The 17,106-nt window shown below is 43.4% G+C and overlaps 10 non-coding genes across 10 annotated transcripts; 5 read left to right on the forward strand and 5 right to left on the reverse strand.

The window, feature by feature from the left end:
• Positions 1 to 676: 676 nt before the first annotated feature.
• trnaq-cug (transfer RNA glutamine (anticodon CUG)) lies at positions 677 to 748 on the reverse strand. Its single transcript has one exon. It is a non-coding gene; the product is annotated as a tRNA-Gln (tRNA).
• Positions 749 to 894: 146 nt separating this feature from the next.
• trnag-ucc (transfer RNA glycine (anticodon UCC)) lies at positions 895 to 966 on the forward strand. Its single transcript has one exon. It is a non-coding gene; the product is annotated as a tRNA-Gly (tRNA).
• A 1,064-nt stretch (positions 967 to 2,030) lies between these two features.
• trnaq-cug (transfer RNA glutamine (anticodon CUG)) lies at positions 2,031 to 2,102 on the reverse strand. The gene has a single exon. It is a non-coding gene; the product is annotated as a tRNA-Gln (tRNA).
• Positions 2,103 to 2,248: 146 nt separating this feature from the next.
• On the forward strand, positions 2,249 to 2,320 carry trnag-ucc (transfer RNA glycine (anticodon UCC)). Its single transcript has one exon. It is a non-coding gene; the product is annotated as a tRNA-Gly (tRNA).
• A 1,066-nt stretch (positions 2,321 to 3,386) lies between these two features.
• trnaq-cug (transfer RNA glutamine (anticodon CUG)) lies at positions 3,387 to 3,458 on the reverse strand. Its single transcript has one exon. It is a non-coding gene; the product is annotated as a tRNA-Gln (tRNA).
• A 146-nt stretch (positions 3,459 to 3,604) lies between these two features.
• Positions 3,605 to 3,676, forward strand: trnag-ucc (transfer RNA glycine (anticodon UCC)). The gene has a single exon. It is a non-coding gene; the product is annotated as a tRNA-Gly (tRNA).
• A 1,064-nt stretch (positions 3,677 to 4,740) lies between these two features.
• Positions 4,741 to 4,812, reverse strand: trnaq-cug (transfer RNA glutamine (anticodon CUG)). The gene has a single exon. It is a non-coding gene; the product is annotated as a tRNA-Gln (tRNA).
• A 1,500-nt stretch (positions 4,813 to 6,312) lies between these two features.
• trnag-ucc (transfer RNA glycine (anticodon UCC)) lies at positions 6,313 to 6,384 on the forward strand. The gene has a single exon. It is a non-coding gene; the product is annotated as a tRNA-Gly (tRNA).
• Positions 6,385 to 7,447: 1,063 nt separating this feature from the next.
• Positions 7,448 to 7,520, reverse strand: trnaq-cug (transfer RNA glutamine (anticodon CUG)). The gene has a single exon. It is a non-coding gene; the product is annotated as a tRNA-Gln (tRNA).
• A 145-nt stretch (positions 7,521 to 7,665) lies between these two features.
• Positions 7,666 to 7,737, forward strand: trnag-ucc (transfer RNA glycine (anticodon UCC)). Its single transcript has one exon. It is a non-coding gene; the product is annotated as a tRNA-Gly (tRNA).
• Positions 7,738 to 17,106: the final 9,369 nt, after the last annotated feature.

Consider the following 17,106-nt stretch of genomic DNA (forward strand, 5'->3'; position numbering starts at 1 on the left):
ACTTTTGTGTCAGAAAGATTAAAGGCTTGAAAATAGGAGACAGCCCAAGTCTTCGATGAAAGAAGGTACCACTTATTTTTTGTTACGGAGAAAAGAGCCTATTGAGAATAACGATGTTAAAAAGGAGCAAATGGGAGAGGTTCTTTTCCATGGAAAGGAGGAGGACAGTGGACCTAAACGCTCGTCAGCTGGATTGGCAGGAAAGGTTCCCCTGCGAATGTCATCATAGCAAGAAGGTGGGGTTCTACAATGCATGTGGTAGCAAATAATGAGCTGGCAGTCCATCACCTTGACCTCTCGGCATTCTTGTCTTTGGACTGTGCTCACATTCTTCCCACCCATCAACTAAAAAGGTGTCCGTCAATGCCAACGACAGCACCTCACCTTAAGCCAGATTTCCTTATCGCTCGAGTGCAGTGGTTGAAGGAGGTGTAATCGGCCATGCACTATTCACATGAATTTGAGACTGTCCATGGAAGAGATGGCTGCCGTTTTGGTGGTCAGGAAGATGCGGCAGGAAGAAGTAACGCTGAGTTGACAGAAAATGCTGTGTGTTGTACAGGGAAGCGGAACTTCTCGCGGGGCAATTTTTGCCCCTCTTTATGTGTGCTTTTCATCCATTTCAACATCTGTAACCAGTGATTTCTTCAGCAGGTTAAACAGCAGACTCCAAACGAGGTCCCACCGAGACTTGAACTCGGATCACTGGATTCAGAGTCCAGAGGGCTGACCATTACACCATGGAACCCAAGGGTGCCCTGCGGCTAGCGTTTGATGCCTGCTTTTCTGGCGGGTTTTCACACCTTCAGCAATGAACAGGTGAAAATTGAGCCTATTTTTGACCCAATTATCTTGTGACATGAAGGTTATGTCGTCCTTGAAGGGGCCTGTGGTGCATTGGTGGTATAGTGGTGAGCATAGCTGCCTTCCAAGCAGTTGACCCGGGTTCGATTCCCGGCCAATGCATTAGTATAGCATAGTGACACAGTGTGGGAAACCTGGGCCTCCTTTTCAATCAGATCGGGCGAAATTTAGGAGTGACTCTCAGCAAGTACTTTCTTTCTACAATTAAAGTCTCAGCGTAGGCAATTTGCACTCTTCTATGGCATTTTTCTGGATCTCATGGCTTTTACAACCCAGGAGATTGAGCTTGGCTTGGGTGCTTGCGCTGACAGATGTAATTGAGCGGGGTCATGTGAGTTCTGCCCGTCAACATCATCCCTTTCACGTCTACCTTGCTAGTTAATGATTATCTCAATACCACATGTCCTGTCCATATCAAAATCGGCACCTCCATGCGGTGTTGACCATTCTCCCATTCCGTCCTTTTGAAAAGTGTGGGGGTATTATATTAACTTTTGTGTCAGAAAGATTAAAGGCTTGAAAATAGGAGACAGCCCAAGTCTTCTATGAAAGAAGGGACCACTTATTTTTTGTTACGGAGAAAAGAGCCTATTGAGAATAACGATGTTAAAAAGGAGCAAATGGGAGAGGTTCTTTTCCATGGAAAGGAGGAGGACAGTGGACCTAAACGCTCGTCAGCTGGATTGGCAGGAAAGGTTCCCCTGCGAATGTCATCATAGCAAGAAGGTGGGGTTCTACAATGCATGTGGTAGCAAATAATGAGCTGGCAGTCCATCACCTTGACCTCTCGGCATTCTTGTCTTTGGACTGTGCTCACATTCTTCCCACCCATCAACTAAAAAGGTGTCCGTCAATGCCAACGACAGCACCTCACCTTAAGCCAGATTTCCTTATCGCTCGAGTGCAGTGGTTGAAGGAGGTGTAATCGGCCATGCACTATTCACATGAATTTGAGACTGTCCATGGAAGAGATGGCTGCCGTTTTGGTGGTCAGGAAGATGCGGCAGGAAGAAGTAACGCTGAGTTGACAGAAAATGCTATGTGTAGTACAGGGAAGCGGAACTTCTCGCGGGGCAATTTTTGCCCCTCTTTATGTGTGCTTTTCATCCATTTCAACATCTGTAACCAGTGATTTCTTCAGCAGGTTAAACAGCAGACTCCAAACGAGGTCCCACCGAGACTTGAACTCGGATCACTGGATTCAGAGTCCAGAGTGCTGACCATTACACCATGGAACCCAAGGGTGCCCTGCGGCTAGCGTTTGATGCCTGCTTTTCTGGCGGGTTTTCACACCTTCAGCAATGAACAGGTGAAAATTGAGCCTATTTTTGACCCAATTATCTTGTGACATGAAGGTTATGTCGTCCTTGAAGGGGCATGTGGTGCATTGTTGGTATAGTGGTGAGCATAGCTGCCTTCCAAGCAGTTGACCCGGGTTCGATTCCCAGCCAATGCATTAGTATAGCATAGTGACACAGTGTGGGAAACCTGGGCCTCCTTTTCAATCAGATCGGGCGAAATTTAGGAGTGACTCTAAGCAAGTACTTTCTTTCTACAATTAAAGTCTCAGCGTAGGCAATTTGCACTCTTCTATGGCATTTTTCTGGATCTCATGGCTTTTACAACCCAGGAGATTGAGCTTGGCTTGGGTGCTTGCGCTGACAGATGTAATTGAGCGGGGTCATGTGAGTTCTGCCCGTCAACATCATCCCTTTCACGTCTACCTTGCTAGTTAATTATTATCTCAATACCACATGTCCTGTCCATATCAAAATCGGCACCTCCATGCGGTGTTGACCATTCTCCCATTCCGTCCTTTTGAAAAGTGTGGGGGTATTATTTTAACTTTTGTGTCAGAAAGATTAAAGGCTTGAAAATAGGAGACAGCCCAAGTCTTCTATGAAAGAAGGTACCGCTGATTTTGTGTTACGGAGAAAAGAGCCTATTGAGAACAAAAGATGTTAAAAAGGAGCAAATGGGAGAGGTGCTTTTCCATGGAAACGAGGAGGACAGTGGAGCTAAACGCTCGTCAGCTGGATTGGCAGGAAAGGTTCCCCTGCGAATGTCATCATAGCAAGAAGGTGGGGTTCTACAATGCATGTGGTAGCAAATAATGAGCTGGCAGTCCATCACCTTGACCTCTCGGCATTCTTGTCTTTGGACTGTGCTCACATTCTGCCCACCCATCAACTAAAAAGGTGTCCGTCAATGCCAACGATAGCACCTCACCTTAAGCCAGATTTCCTTATCGCTCGAGTGCAGTGGTTGAAGGTGGTGTCATCGGCCATACACTATTCACATGAATTTGAGACTGTCCATGGAAGAGATGGCTGCCGTTTTGGTGGCCAGGAAGATGCAACAGGAAGAAGTAACGCTGAGTTGACGGAAAATTGTGTGCGTTGTAGAGGGAAGCGGAACTTCTCTCTGGGCCTTTTTTTGCCCCTCTTGATGTGTGCTTTTAATCCATTTTAAGGTCTGTAACCAGTGATTGCTTCAGCAGGTTAAACAGCAGACTCCAAACGAGGTCCCACCGAGACTTGAACTCGGATCACTGGATTCAGAGTCCAGAGTGCTGACCATTACACCATGGAACCCAAGGGTGCCCTGCGGTTAGCGTTTGATGCCTTCTTTTATGGCGGGTTTTCACACCTTCAGCAATGAACAGGTGAAAATTGAGCCTATTTTTGACCCAATTATCTTGTGACATGAAGCTTATGTCGTCCTTGAAGGGGCCTGTGGTGCATTGGTGGTATAGTGGTGAGCATAGCTGCCTTCCAAGCAGTTGACCCGGGTTCGATTCCCGGCCAATGCATTAGTATAGCATAGTTACTCAGTGTGGGAAACCTTGGCCCCCTTTTCAATCAGATCAGGCGAAATTTGGGACTGACTCTCAGGAAGTACTTTCTTTCTACAATTAAAGTCTCAGCGTAGGCAATTTGCACTCTTCTATGGCATTTTTCTGGATCTCATGGCTTTTACAACCCAGGCGATTGAGCTTGGCTTTTTTGCCTGCGCTGACAGATGTAATTGAGCGGGGTCATGTGAGTTCTGCCCGTCAACATCATCCCTTTCACGTCTACCTTGCTAGTTAATAATTATCTCAATACCACATGTCCTGTCCATGTCAAAATCGGCACCTCCATGCGGTGTTGACCATTCTCCCATTCCGTCCTTTTGAAAAGTGTGGGGGTATTATTTTAACTTTTGTGTCAGAAAGATTAAAGGCTTGAAAATAGGAGACAGCCCAAGTCTTCTAAGAAAGAAGGTACCACTTATTTTTTGTTACGGAGAAAAGAGCCTATTGAGAACAACGATGTTAAAATGGAGCAAATGGGAGAGGTGCTTTTCCATGGAAACGAGGAGAACAGTGGACCTAAACGCTCGTCAGCTGGATTGGCAGGAAAGGTTCCCCTGCGAATGTCATCATAGCAAGAAGGTGGGGATCCACAATGCATGTGGTAGCAAATAATGAGCTGGCAGGCCATCACATTGACCTCTCGGCATTCTTGTCTTTGGACTGTGCTCACATTCTGCCCACCCATCAACTAAAAAGGTGTCCATGAATGCCAACAATAGCACCTCACCTTAAGCCAGATTTCCTTATCGCTCGAGTGCAGTGGTTGAAGGTGGTGTAATCGGCCATGCACTATTCACATGAATTTTAGACTGTCCTTGGAAGAGATGGCTGCCGTTTTGGTGGTCAGGAAGATGCGGCAGGAAAAAGTAACGCTGAGTTGACAGAAAATGCCATGTGTTGTACAGGGAAGCGGAACTTCTCGCGGGGCTATTTTTGCCCCTCTTTATGTGTGTTTTTCATCCATTTCAACATCTGTAACCCGTGATTGCTTCAGCAGGTTAAACAGCAGACTCCAAACGAGGTCCCACCGAGACTTGAACTCGGATCACTGGATTCAGAGTCCAGAGTGCTGACCATTACACCATGGAACCCAAGGGTGCCCCACGGCTAGTGTTTGATGCCTGCTTTTCTGGCGGGCTTTCACACCTTCAGCAATGAACAGGTGAAAATTGAGCCTATTTTTGACCCAATTATCTTGTGACATGAAGCTTATGTCGTCCTTGAAGGGGCATGTGTTGCATTGGTGGTATAGTCGTCAGCATAGCTGCCTTCCAAGCAGTGGACCTGCGTTCGATTCCCGGCCAATGCATTAGTATAGCTTAGTGACACAGCGTGGGAAACCTTGGCCTCCTTTTCAATCAGATCAGGCGAAATTTGGGACTGACTCTCAGCAAGTACTTTCTTTCTACAATTAATGTCTCAGCATAGGCAATTTGCTCTCTTTTTTTGCATTTTTCTGGATCTCATGGCTTTTACAACCCAGGAGATTGAGCTTGGCTTGGGTGCTTGCGCTGACAGATGTAATTGAGCGGGGTCATGTGAGTTCTTCCCCTCAACATCATCCCTTTCACGTGTACCTTTCTACTTAATAATTACCTCCATACCACATGTCCTGTCCATGTCAAAATCGGGACCTCCATGCAGTGTTGACCATTCTCCCATTCCGTCCTTTTGAAAAGTGTGGGGGTATTATTTTTTCTTTTTTGTCAGGAAGTTTAAAGGCTTGAAAAAAGGAGACATCCCAAGTCTTCTATGAAAGAAGCTACCGCTGATTTTGTGTTACGGAGAAAAGAGCCTATTGAGAACAACGATGTTAAAAAGGAGCAAATGGGAGAGGTGCTTTTCCTCGGAAAAGAGGAGGACAGTGGACCTAAACGCTCGTCAGCTGGATTGGCAGGAAAGGTTCCCCTGCGAATGTCATCATAGCAAGAAGGTGGGGTTCCACAATGCATGTGGTAGCAAATAATGAGCTGGCAGGCCATCACATTGACCTCTCGGCATTCTTGTCTTTGGACTGTGCTCACATTCTGCCCACCCATCAACTAAATAGGTGTCCGTGAATGCCAACGATAGCACCTCACCTTAAGCCAGATTTCCTTATCGCTCGACTGCAGTGGTTGAAGGTGGTGTAATCGGCCATGCACTATTCACTTGAATTTGAGACTGTCCTTGGAAGAGATGGCTGCCGTTTTTGTGGTCAGGAAGATGCAACAGGAAGAAGTAACGCTGAGTTGACGGAAAATGCCATGCGTTTTACAGGGAAGCCGAACTTATCGCGGGGACTTTTTTGCCTCTCTTGATGTGTGCTTTTAACCAATTTTAACATCTGTAACCAGTGATTTCTTCAGCAGGTTAAACAGCAGACTCCAAACGAGACCCCACCGAGACTTGAACTCGAATCGCTGGTTTCAGAGTCCAGAGTGCTGACCATTACACCATGGAACCCAAGGGTGCCCTGCGGCTAGTGTTTGATGCCTGCTTTTCTGGCAGGCTTTCACACCTTCGGCAATGTACAAGTGGAAATTGAGCCTATTTTTGACCAAATTATCTTGTCACATGAACGTTATGTTGTCCTTTAAGGGGCATGTGGTGCATTGGTGGTATAGTGGTGAGCATAGCTGCCTTCCAAGCAGTTGACCCGGCTTCGATTCCCGGCCAATGCATTAGTATAGCATAGTGACACATTGTGGGAAACCTTGGCCTCCTTTTCAATCAGATCAGGCGAAATTTGGGACTGACTCTCAGGAAGTACTTTCTTTCTACAATTAAAGTCTCAGTGTAGGCAATTTGCACTCTTCTATGGCATTTTTCTGGATCTCATGGCTTTTACAACCCAGGAGATTGAGCTTGTCTTTGGTGCTCACGCTGAAAGAAGTAATTGAGCGGGGTCATGTGAGCTCTGCCCGTCAACATCATCCCTTTCACGTCTACCTTGCTAGTTAATAATTATCTCCATACCACATGTCCTGTCCATGTCAAAATCGGCACCTCCATGCGGTGTTGACCATTCTCCCATTCCGTCCTTTTGAAAAGTGTGGGGGTAGTATTTTTGCTTTTGTGTCAGGAAGATTTAAGGCTTGAAAATAGGAGACATCCCAAGTCTTCTATGAAAGAAGGTACTGCTGATTTCGTGTTACGGAGAAAAGAGCCTATTGAGAACAAAAGATGTTAAAAAGGAGCAAATGGGAGAGGTGCTTTTCCATGGAAAGGAGGAGGACAGTGGACCTAAACGCTCGTCAGCTGGATTGGCAGGAAAGGTTCCCCTGCGAATGTCATCATAGCAAGAAGGTGGGGTTCTACAATGCATGTGGTAGCAAATAATGAGCTGGCATTCCATCACCTTGACCGCTCGGCATTCTTGTCTTTGGACTGTGCTCACATTCTGCCCACCCATCAACTAAAAAGGTGTCCGTGAATGCCAACGATAGCACCTCACCTTAAGCCAGATTTCCTTATAGCTCGACCGCAGTGGTTGAAGGTGGTGTAATCGGCCATGCAGTATTCACATGAATTTGAGACTGTCCATGGAAGAGATGGCTGCCGTTTTGGTGGCCAGGAAGATGCAACAGGAAGAAGTAACGCTGAGTTGACGGAAAACCGTGCGTTTTACAGGGAAGTGGAACTTCTGGCGGGGCCTTTTTTGCCCCTCTTGATGTGTGCTTTACATCCATTTCAACATCTGTAACCAGTGATTGCTTCAGCAGGTTAAACAGCAGCCTCCAAACAAGGTCCCACCGAGACTTGAACTCGGATCAATGGATTCAGAGTCCAGAGTGCTGACCATTACACCATGGAATCCAAGGGTGCCCTGCGGCTAGCGTTTGATGCCTGCTTTTCTGGCATGCTTTCACACCTTCAGCAATAAACAGTTGGAAGTTGAGCCCATTTTTGACCCAATTATCTTGTGACATGAAGCTTATGTCGTCCTTGAAGGTGCAGGTGGTGCATTGGTGGTATAGTGGTGAGTATAGCTACCTTCCAAGCAGTTGACCTGGGTTCGATTCCCGGCCACTGCATTAGTATAGCTTAGTGACACAGCGTGGGAAACCTTGGCCTCCTTTTCAATCAGATCGGGCGAAATTTGGGACTGACTCTCAGCAAGTACTATTTTTCTACAATTTAAGTCTCAGCGTAGGCAATTTGCATTCTTCTATGGCATTTTTCTGGATCTCATGGCTTTTACAACCCAGGAGATTGAGCTTGGCTTGGGTTCTTGGGTGCTTGGAACAGGAAGAAATAACGCTGAGTAGACGAGTTGCTGGAAAATGCTTTGCAAAAGGAAGAAGTAACGATTAGTTGACATAAAATGCCATGCATTGTACAGGGTAGTTGAACTTCTCGCAGGGCCTTTTTTTCCCACTTGAGGTCTGCTTTTCATCCATTTCAACGTTTGTAACCAGTGATTGCTTCTAAAGCTGCAACTCACAATCTATTTAATTTTCGTTTAATCGGTAATCATTTTATCAATTAATCGGGTTATCGCAATGTTTTTCAATGACCTTTACAGTGTAGCATGAAGTTTTTTTAGGCATGTTCTAATTAACAATAAAGACAATAAAAATTCATTCTTCCTTCCAAAGTATTCATTACAGTTTTGACTTTACAACAACTGTACTTTTAATGACATAAAAGTGTTAAGTATTCAATCAAATAAAAAAGCTACTGAGGTTTTTTTTTTCTCTGTAAACAAAGCAGGCAAAGTGCAGTTAATAAAGTACTCAATCAAATAAAGGTGCTTCTGAACATTTCTCTTTTGGCAAAGTGCTGATATAAAATGTTTCATTGACTCATTTCCTGTAAACAAACTAAAGTAGCAGCAAAATATTACCTTTTTTTTAAACCAAGGATGTAGCAGCAATAATAACTTAAACTCAATTAAAGAAAATTGCATTCTGTGAGCAGCATTCACTTTGTGTTCTACACAGACACAAACAACTCTATTGCAACTTTCAACATGAGTCTAGTTGGCTACATGATGTCACATTCACATTTTATTCAAATTGAGGAAAGTTAGCATCTCCACATGGACTGGTGTGAGGCTGGCTGTCTTCTGAGAGCAGATATTCCCTGCTGCAGAGAAGATGGACAAAATTTGGTACTGACTCTCAGCAACTACTTTGTTTCTACAATTAAAGTCTCAGCGTTGGCAATTTGCACTCTTGGGACATGAATCTTATGTCGTCCTTGAAAGGGCATATGACATGGGTGCTTGGGTGCCTATGCCGACAGATGTAATTGATAGGGGTCATGTGAGTTCTTCCCGTCAAAATCATTTCTTTCACATCTACCTTGCTGGTTAAGAATTATCTCCATTCTACATGTCCTTTAAATTTTGATTGAATCAGCCAGATTTTTCAGCATTCAGAAAGATAACAATCAGAGTCTCTGTGTTTCCTCTCGGTCTGTCTTTACAGGAACAGCTTTTTGAGTGGCAAGAAAATGATGCACCACTGCCTCCTTATCTACCAGATGAAGGCCTGCCAAGGATCTTAAAAGCACTAGCAGATGGATATGTCAGTATGTGTGTTCTTTATTCTCACTGTACATCTCACATCAGGCTATTATTATTACCACTACCACCACCACTATAACTACTTATACTACTAGTGGTATTGCTATTGTTGCCATGACAGCTATTTCAATCAAATATTTGCTACTGTTAACTAGGCATGAGTGTTCTGCTCACTCAGAATCATCCCATTTTTCTACAAACAGTGTACAGCATGATAGCAGTGTTTCTTCTGCATGCCTGCCTAGTATTATCTCCTTAGAATTAATTCCATCCATCCATTGTCTTCTGCTTATTCCTGTTAAGGGTCGCGGGGGGCTGGAGTCTATCCCTGTGGCTACGGGTGAGAGGCAGGGTTCACCCTGGACAGGTCACCAGTCCATCGCAGGGCCAACACATAAAGACAAACAACTATTCACACTCACGGTCAATTTAAAGTATCCAATTAGCCTAGTCCCTAATCGCATGTCTTTGGACAGCTGGAGTAAGTTAGAGTACCCGGAGAGAACCCATGCAGGCATGGGGAGAACATGCAGCCTCCACACAGAAAGATCCCGTGCCCGAGCCGGGACTCGAACCTAGACCCGTCTTGCTGTGAGGCGACAGCCCTTTTTAATTAATTAATTCATTAATTTAGTTTTGATTTTGTTTGTGAAATACATGACTGATACTTGGATACAACAGACGTGGACTGAATTTTCATCAGGATGTTTGAATCACTTCCATATCTTCTGCGAATATCCCTCCTTAGATAATCATTCTCACTGCACACTCACTGAATTATTTCAAACTGCACAGCTTATTTCCAAGTTCGAACTTGCCACTTGCAACTTATTTGTATTTTTTTACCTTTTTATGGTGACTTTATTAATTAACGTCAGATGGCTGCTGTGTCTGTGCAGTAATCTGGGTCCCAACTGCAAGTTTGAAAGTGCTCTTTGGCCTCTCTCCTGTTAATACACATGTCCCAGATAGGCCTCCTGCTCTTTTTGTCCAACCGCCAATAGATTAACTGACAGCCTCAGTGGAACAACAATGAGGAGGTACTGTTTGTTGTTGGTGCCCCCCATGAAAGGCTGTGACAGTGAGAGGGGGATCCTGCTGACATCGGGGGCTCCCCATGGCGGTGACCCCGGGACCTACTCGACCCGCTGCCTTATTTATTGATGTCTGCAGATGGGCCTGCCTGCATGATAATGGCCTTCACTGGAGGAGCCCCTTACATTGCCTTTCTATAAATCACACACAGGACACACAGCGGACTGAGTCCTTGGTGTAAGGCTGTGTATGTGAGCCTGTTTGTGTGTCTTTACATTCTTTGTGTGTGTGCATATGCTGCTTGAAGAACTCCACGTTGCATTATTGATAGTCCTCAGGGGAGGTCTAAGAGTGTGAATAGTTGGAGCAGCAGGGTGGAGGGTGGGAGTGGCTGGAGACAGATCCCCAAGTGCCCGGATGCATTATGGCAGACCTGCCATGCGATGACATACACAGCTACACAACTCTCCATATTAGAAAATAATGCTAACAGGTGAGGCCTCTGGAGATCAGGGGGAAGGGGGTTAAGCAGGAGGATGGACCAGGGCTATGTAAGGAACAATGTGGTTCTTGTCATCATTATTATCATGGATCTCTGACATTTTTAAAAATGTGTTTCATCTTTACCCAAACTAGATATTAACAACAGTGATGTCAAACCAATCATAGGATACTGGATTTTCCACTTAACTCAACTCAAATGTATTCATCCATCCATCAATTGTCTTGCGCTTATTCCTGTTAAGGGTCACGGGGGGCCAGAGCCTATCCCACAAAAACACTGGGTACTCCGGCTTCCTCTCACAATCCAAAGACATGTGAGAGGGGACAAGGCTAATTAAATACTCTAAATTGACCGTAGGCGTGGCTGTGAGTGTGAACAGTTGTTTGTCAATATGTGTTGGCCCTGTGATGGACTGGTCACCCATCCAGGGGGAACCCTGCCTCTCACCTGAAGGCAGTTGGCATGGGTTCCAGCCCCCCGTGACTCTTAACAGGATAAGCGGAAGAAAGGATGGAGTATTTTAAACCACCCACCCTGTCTGCGTTTTTGTCCTTGTCCCTTCTTCCCTTCCCTTGTCTTTTCTCTTCCCCACTTTCTCTCCAACTGGTCAGGGCAGAGGGATGTTCCATGGAGTCTGGGTCTGCTCTCACATTTCTCACTTTAAAAAGGCAATTTTTCTTCACTCAGTTGTTGAGTATCTGGGTCATAAATTGGTTTGAAGAGTGTGGTTTTAAAACTTCTGTACTTGTATATTGTCATGAGACATTTCGCTCTGATGTAGTGTTCCATAAATAAAATAGACTTGACTTATCTCTCACACTCTGGCTCGCTTATCTTATTTCGTACTTTTTCACTCTCTTTCACTCCCATTTGGTGAGACAGATGGCCGCCCACATAGATCTGGGGTCTTTTTTATATTTCTGCCTCTTAAAAGGAAGATTAAAACTTTGAATCTGGATTCACTGAATATCCCTACTGCACAAGATAATTCAGAAACTTATTTTTAAAAAAAAGTAAACACATACTTATTGTATATTATAAGTAGAGTCATGGCAGACCCTCACAATACTGATGACTTAAAAAAGCAGTTTGTTCAGTGTGTGTGTGTGTGTGTGTGTGTGTGTGTGTGTGTGTGTATCTGTGTGTGTGTATCTGTGTGTGGCTTCGTGGTGACCTGTCTAAAGTGTCAACTTGCCTTTTTCTTGATGCTCGCTGAATGAATGGATGAGTGAATCTTTTTTGGACAAGTGCTATCAAGGGTACAGGTACTGTATGTATACTGTATGCAGTATTATGTATACATATGCTCATACAGACAATATGGTAATCCAGGTTTTATCCCCCTGTGAGTAGATGCATACATACTGCACTGTATTATTCTGGAGGCATGTCAGGAGAATGTGTCAGGTGGGTAGCATTGCCTGGCTTGTTGGAACCTGCACAGACCTGACAGGGGTGTAAATTGCCCATATTAGGCTCCTGGCAGCAGTGGCATCTGTTTGTGCTTCATGGTAATGACTGCTGTCAGTGAGACAGCCTGTCCCCCTCTGCTACACTGGTTATTGATCTTCACTCTCATTTCTTCTGTCCCCATTGTTTTACAGCCTGCTCCTCCTGTGCCAGGCTGATCATCATTACCTATTATGAGTTTGAATGTCTGATCCACCTGTTCTCCTCTGCTGAATGCTCATGACATTGCTGAGGAGCTGGCAGATTTATTAATCCTGGATTTTCTCTCTGCCTGTATGTGAGTGACCTTTATAGTTGCCCGCTCCTTCATGATACAGATATGATGAAGTTCAACTGATTAAATACCATTTTGCTTGTATGAAAGAAACTAAAAATGCATTTCAGGAGAGTTCAAATTTAGTGCTTTCTCCATATGTCTAATTGTCTCCAAGGTTGCGTCCAACTTTCTAAAAAATTTTAACATTGATTTTAGCCCTCAATCAAATATTTAACAGGAATCCCTCCTCCTGAATGTGCTACACTGCTGTCCTACTGTGATCTACTTTATTGCAGTAACAGGGTTTTTATTGTGTCCTCAGACCTCACTGGTTAACTCACTGATTTGGTCCTTTTTCTTTGATTCTTGTACTTTTATTCACAAATATATACTTCGAGGGTTTCTTCATTTTCTGTTCTGTCTTTATTTTTGTTCTTTGGATGTTGCATTGTGACTTTTAAGATAAGTCATTCAAGATCCATCCATGAAAAGCCCCTGATCAGTAAAATTAGCGACTCATTTCAGCTTGATGGATAGGGTTTATTTTTCTGTCCTACATCGCACAAAAATTGTTTGCTCACACCGTTAGCTGTTCTGCTTATCTTTGTTTTTGTTTTGAGGCTGTAAGGCCGGTTTCTGATAGTATTGTCATAACGGATGATGTAGAAGGCATATATCATGTACTTCATCACTATGTGATGAAAAACATCCATAAATTAACCTGCTGCCCTACTTGCTCGAGCAGATTTGATCAGTCTCTTGCTCCTTCCTCAACATCACTGTGGCTACATATTACCCTCTGTCTGCCCAAAATATTGTCATGTTCACATTTGAACCAAATTCAAAGACATTTTGCCCCAGAGATCGTGTTTGAGGTGACAGTGACCTTTGACCACCGATATCTTTTTGTTTCATTCTTTAGTCTGATGGACATTTGAGCCAAATAGATTGATGTTCCCTGAGCCGTTTCTGAGGTATCAAGTTAAAGAGAATGGGAGGTTCTTAGGTATGGATGGACTGACAACCTGAGAACCCAGTGATAATAATGTTGCTGCCATGGAGGCGTAATCACAGCAGTGACATTATTCATGTACTGAAGGATGTCACAGAGCCAAAAGTCTTTTCACCTCATTTTAAAACATGATTCTGTTCTTCACAGTTGTCATACCTAGTGTTGTCCCCCTCATCCATCAGAATTAGTCTATTTTACCACAGAGGCCACTATTGCTCTGAAATAATGCTGGTTGGAAGACTGACAGGCTACTTGTGTGGCTGAAGGGGGAAAGAAGGGAAAGTTTGACTACTTGCTCAAATTTGTAGCAGACAAAAAGGTGCCTAAACAATTCCATTAAGAGCCATCTATCCATCCATCTTTTACCGCTTCTCCTGTTAAAGCCTGGTTTATGCTTCTGCATCGCGTCCACGTCAAGGACTGTGATTGGTCCGCTCAGAGTAGGTCGCCAAATGAAGAGGTGGAAGAACCTTCGCGACAAATATGTGCGTCTCCGGAAGAACATGGCAACAAGAAGTCATGTTTGTCATGTTCAAAGTTTACAGTTTGATTCATGAAAGCAAACAGTCATTCAAAGAAAAGCACTGGACTTTCTGTTGTAAATAGTTTTGATTTGGAATCCGACAAGAGCCCCCCGAAACCAGACAAAGACACAGCCACACCCCCCTAGCGGCTTGGCGGTGAATTGCAGAGCAACGCGTTTCCTCGACACAGAACTTCGAATGCTCAATGACGCCGTAGGCCCTACGGCGTAGGGTCTACACCGCCACAACGCGGTCGGTGCAACGCGGTCGCCACAATGCAGAAGCATAAACCAAGCTTAAGGGTCGGGGGGGGGGGGGGGCTGGAGCCTATCCCAGAGTTTTTAGGATTGTTGTGTGTGGGCAAAAATCTATTGTGCAACAAGTTTTCTTAAAAAATTCAACAATGGAATATGTAGGATATTTATGCAATATTATGCAATGAAATTGCAGGAATCTGCAAGAATTGTGAGAATTTGCCAAAATTGTGGGAACTTGAGAAAACTGCAGTTTGATGAATAAGAAAAATGTATGATTCCCCAACATGTTCTCACGAGGCTACTGCCTTAATGTAGAGTCAGACGTCCTCTGATAAGCAAGCATACTACATCACAGGAAATGCGTCAATAATTAAGTTCTCATCTTGTTTTATTTCCGATTATATTAATTATAACATTAAACATACGGCTCCAACTTGAAAAAAAACGTTGATGATTCAAACAAGTTCCGAATTTATTTTTGTTGGCAAATGAGACTGATTTGCAGACTTCATCATGTGTTTTTCATTGGGTTTCAGCTTTCCAATGACGTCACTTCACAACGTTCCTAAGGCAACAGGAGGAAAATGGCTGTGCTTCTGTGAAGTAAACGCAACATTTTTCAACTTTCTTTGAAGATATGTGTGACTTTTTTGCAATGAATATGCAGGGATTATGAAATCTTGCAAGCCCCACATATTTTGCGCATTTTACGTGGAAATCACTGATTTAAAGTGTGGCATCTTTGATAAAATGCAGCCCCTGCATAAATGTGCAGACTTTGTGTGGTTATGCATTATGGCCTACGGTCAATTTAGAGTATCAATCAGCCTCTTCCCCCCTGATGTCTTTGGACTGTGGGAGGAAGCTGGAGTACCAGAGAGAACCCACACAGGAACAGGGAGAACATGCAGACTCTTCACAGAAAGATGCTGTGCCTGAGCCGGGACTCGAACCTAGAACCTTCTTGCTGTGAGGTGACAGTGCTGACCACCACATCATCGTGCCACCCAATTCCATAAAGATACTAAATCAAATTAAAAGAAGTGCTACAATCCCAATGCTTTGCTCATAAATCACAAGACATCATCACAGAAAATGGATTGTGTGCTCTTTCAGATCTGTATGAAGACCAACATTTTACATCTTACTCATTTGCAAGCAATTTATAGTCTCACTATATTGTTTTTTCACATTATCTTTAAGTTAAAAACTTTATTGGTAACATCAGAAATCTTTTGAGATTTGCTGATGAAACAATGCCCCAGTTTGTTTCCATATTTTCAAATATGGCTGATGTAGCTACAAGTCAGTGTGGGAGACTGAACTTGGAATACAGATATTTTCCACTGAGGTAGAAATCAATAGATGAAACAATATGAAAGTAAACAAACCGCCAGGAAGAACAGAAAAAAAAATAACATTAAGAAAAAGTTCTTGTCTGGAGTTTAGAACTTATCAGTCACTATGTTGAGTTAAGAATACTGACAGTATAGATGAAGGACTGACAGCAAGGATGAAGGACATCTAGAATTAATTTTTAGTTACCAGAGGGACTCTTCCACAGCTCAGGGGCTCTAAGTGGCTAAAAAGAGGATGGAAGCAGTCCTTGTGGATATTTCTTTTTGTCCTCCGTGTCTTCTCTGTGAGGAGTTAAGACAATGGCTTTTGAGGTTTGCCAACAATTTTGCTGGCTTCAGATAAGATCCTAGAGAGTTTTTTGTTGGATCTACATGGGCAGAGAGGCTGAAGAGGATCCACACTCATTCAGTTTAAGATTAGACTGCATCACTCCAAAGCAAATCTCATGTCCACAGGGTGATTATTAGCACATGCATTGTGGTACTGTATGGAGGTTACTCTACCGTTTGGACTGATATTGTAAATTGTTAACTAGACTTTATAATATAAATGATACTTCACACAAAAATATCCTTTTTGTGTCGCTTTGAGGCCTCTGAAGGGGTGCCATTTGTTTCATGCTGTTATTAGTCATTTTTATTACAGATCCAGAGTTACCTGTCCAACACGGCCAGATCCAGTGCAACATACTTAAATGTTAGGTGTGTTGGTTGCTAAGAAATAATAAGTGTTTAAACAAATACTTTTTTACAATTTATATTCATCTTCATTTGAAAGATTAGATATATATTCATAAAATCCAAAGATCGATGTTTTAATATATGCCATTTCTTGCATCCCCTGTGTCAGTCGTGTGTGAGAACATGCAGCAAGACCTGTCAATGTGTGAGGGACGTGAACCAAATCATGACTGAAGCTGCGCCACCGAACACACCTTCAGGCCTGAAGACCTACATCTGGTACCATTTCTGATTTAAATACTATGATGACAGAGAAGAGGAGTACAAAGTAAAGTCATATAAAAGATGTATAAACTATAGGTAAAATATTGTGGAAATACAATAAATCTCTGCAACTATGAAACCAGACATAACTAAGAAATGCTATTAGCATACATTTCCAAGCCCGAGCAAACCACTTGAGAAATCAAGTTAGCATCAAACTCCCTGCACATCCAAAAAAAAAAAAAGGAGGCTGCAGTAATAGCGTTGATGAAATTATGTTTTCAAATGTCTCGTCAATATACACGCACCAGGCTCCATGAGTTCCATCTCTGTACAATTTGGAGGACTAACAAAAAAAAATCACGAGTATAATTGGTATAGAAAATGAAATATCTCTAAATTAATGGATACTGAATCAAATCAAATGAAGACATCACCAGAGAGACCCAATCCTAGAAAGAATATGAAACGAGTAGAAATCTTCCAACTATTACCTACTGAATTCAGCTTT

The sequence above is a fragment of the Aulostomus chinensis genome, chromosome 9 (genome assembly GCF_037954235.1).
Source record: "Aulostomus chinensis isolate RoL2024-O1b breed Wild chromosome 9, RoL_Achi_v1.0, whole genome shotgun sequence".
NCBI lineage: Eukaryota > Metazoa > Chordata > Actinopteri > Syngnathiformes > Aulostomidae > Aulostomus > Aulostomus chinensis.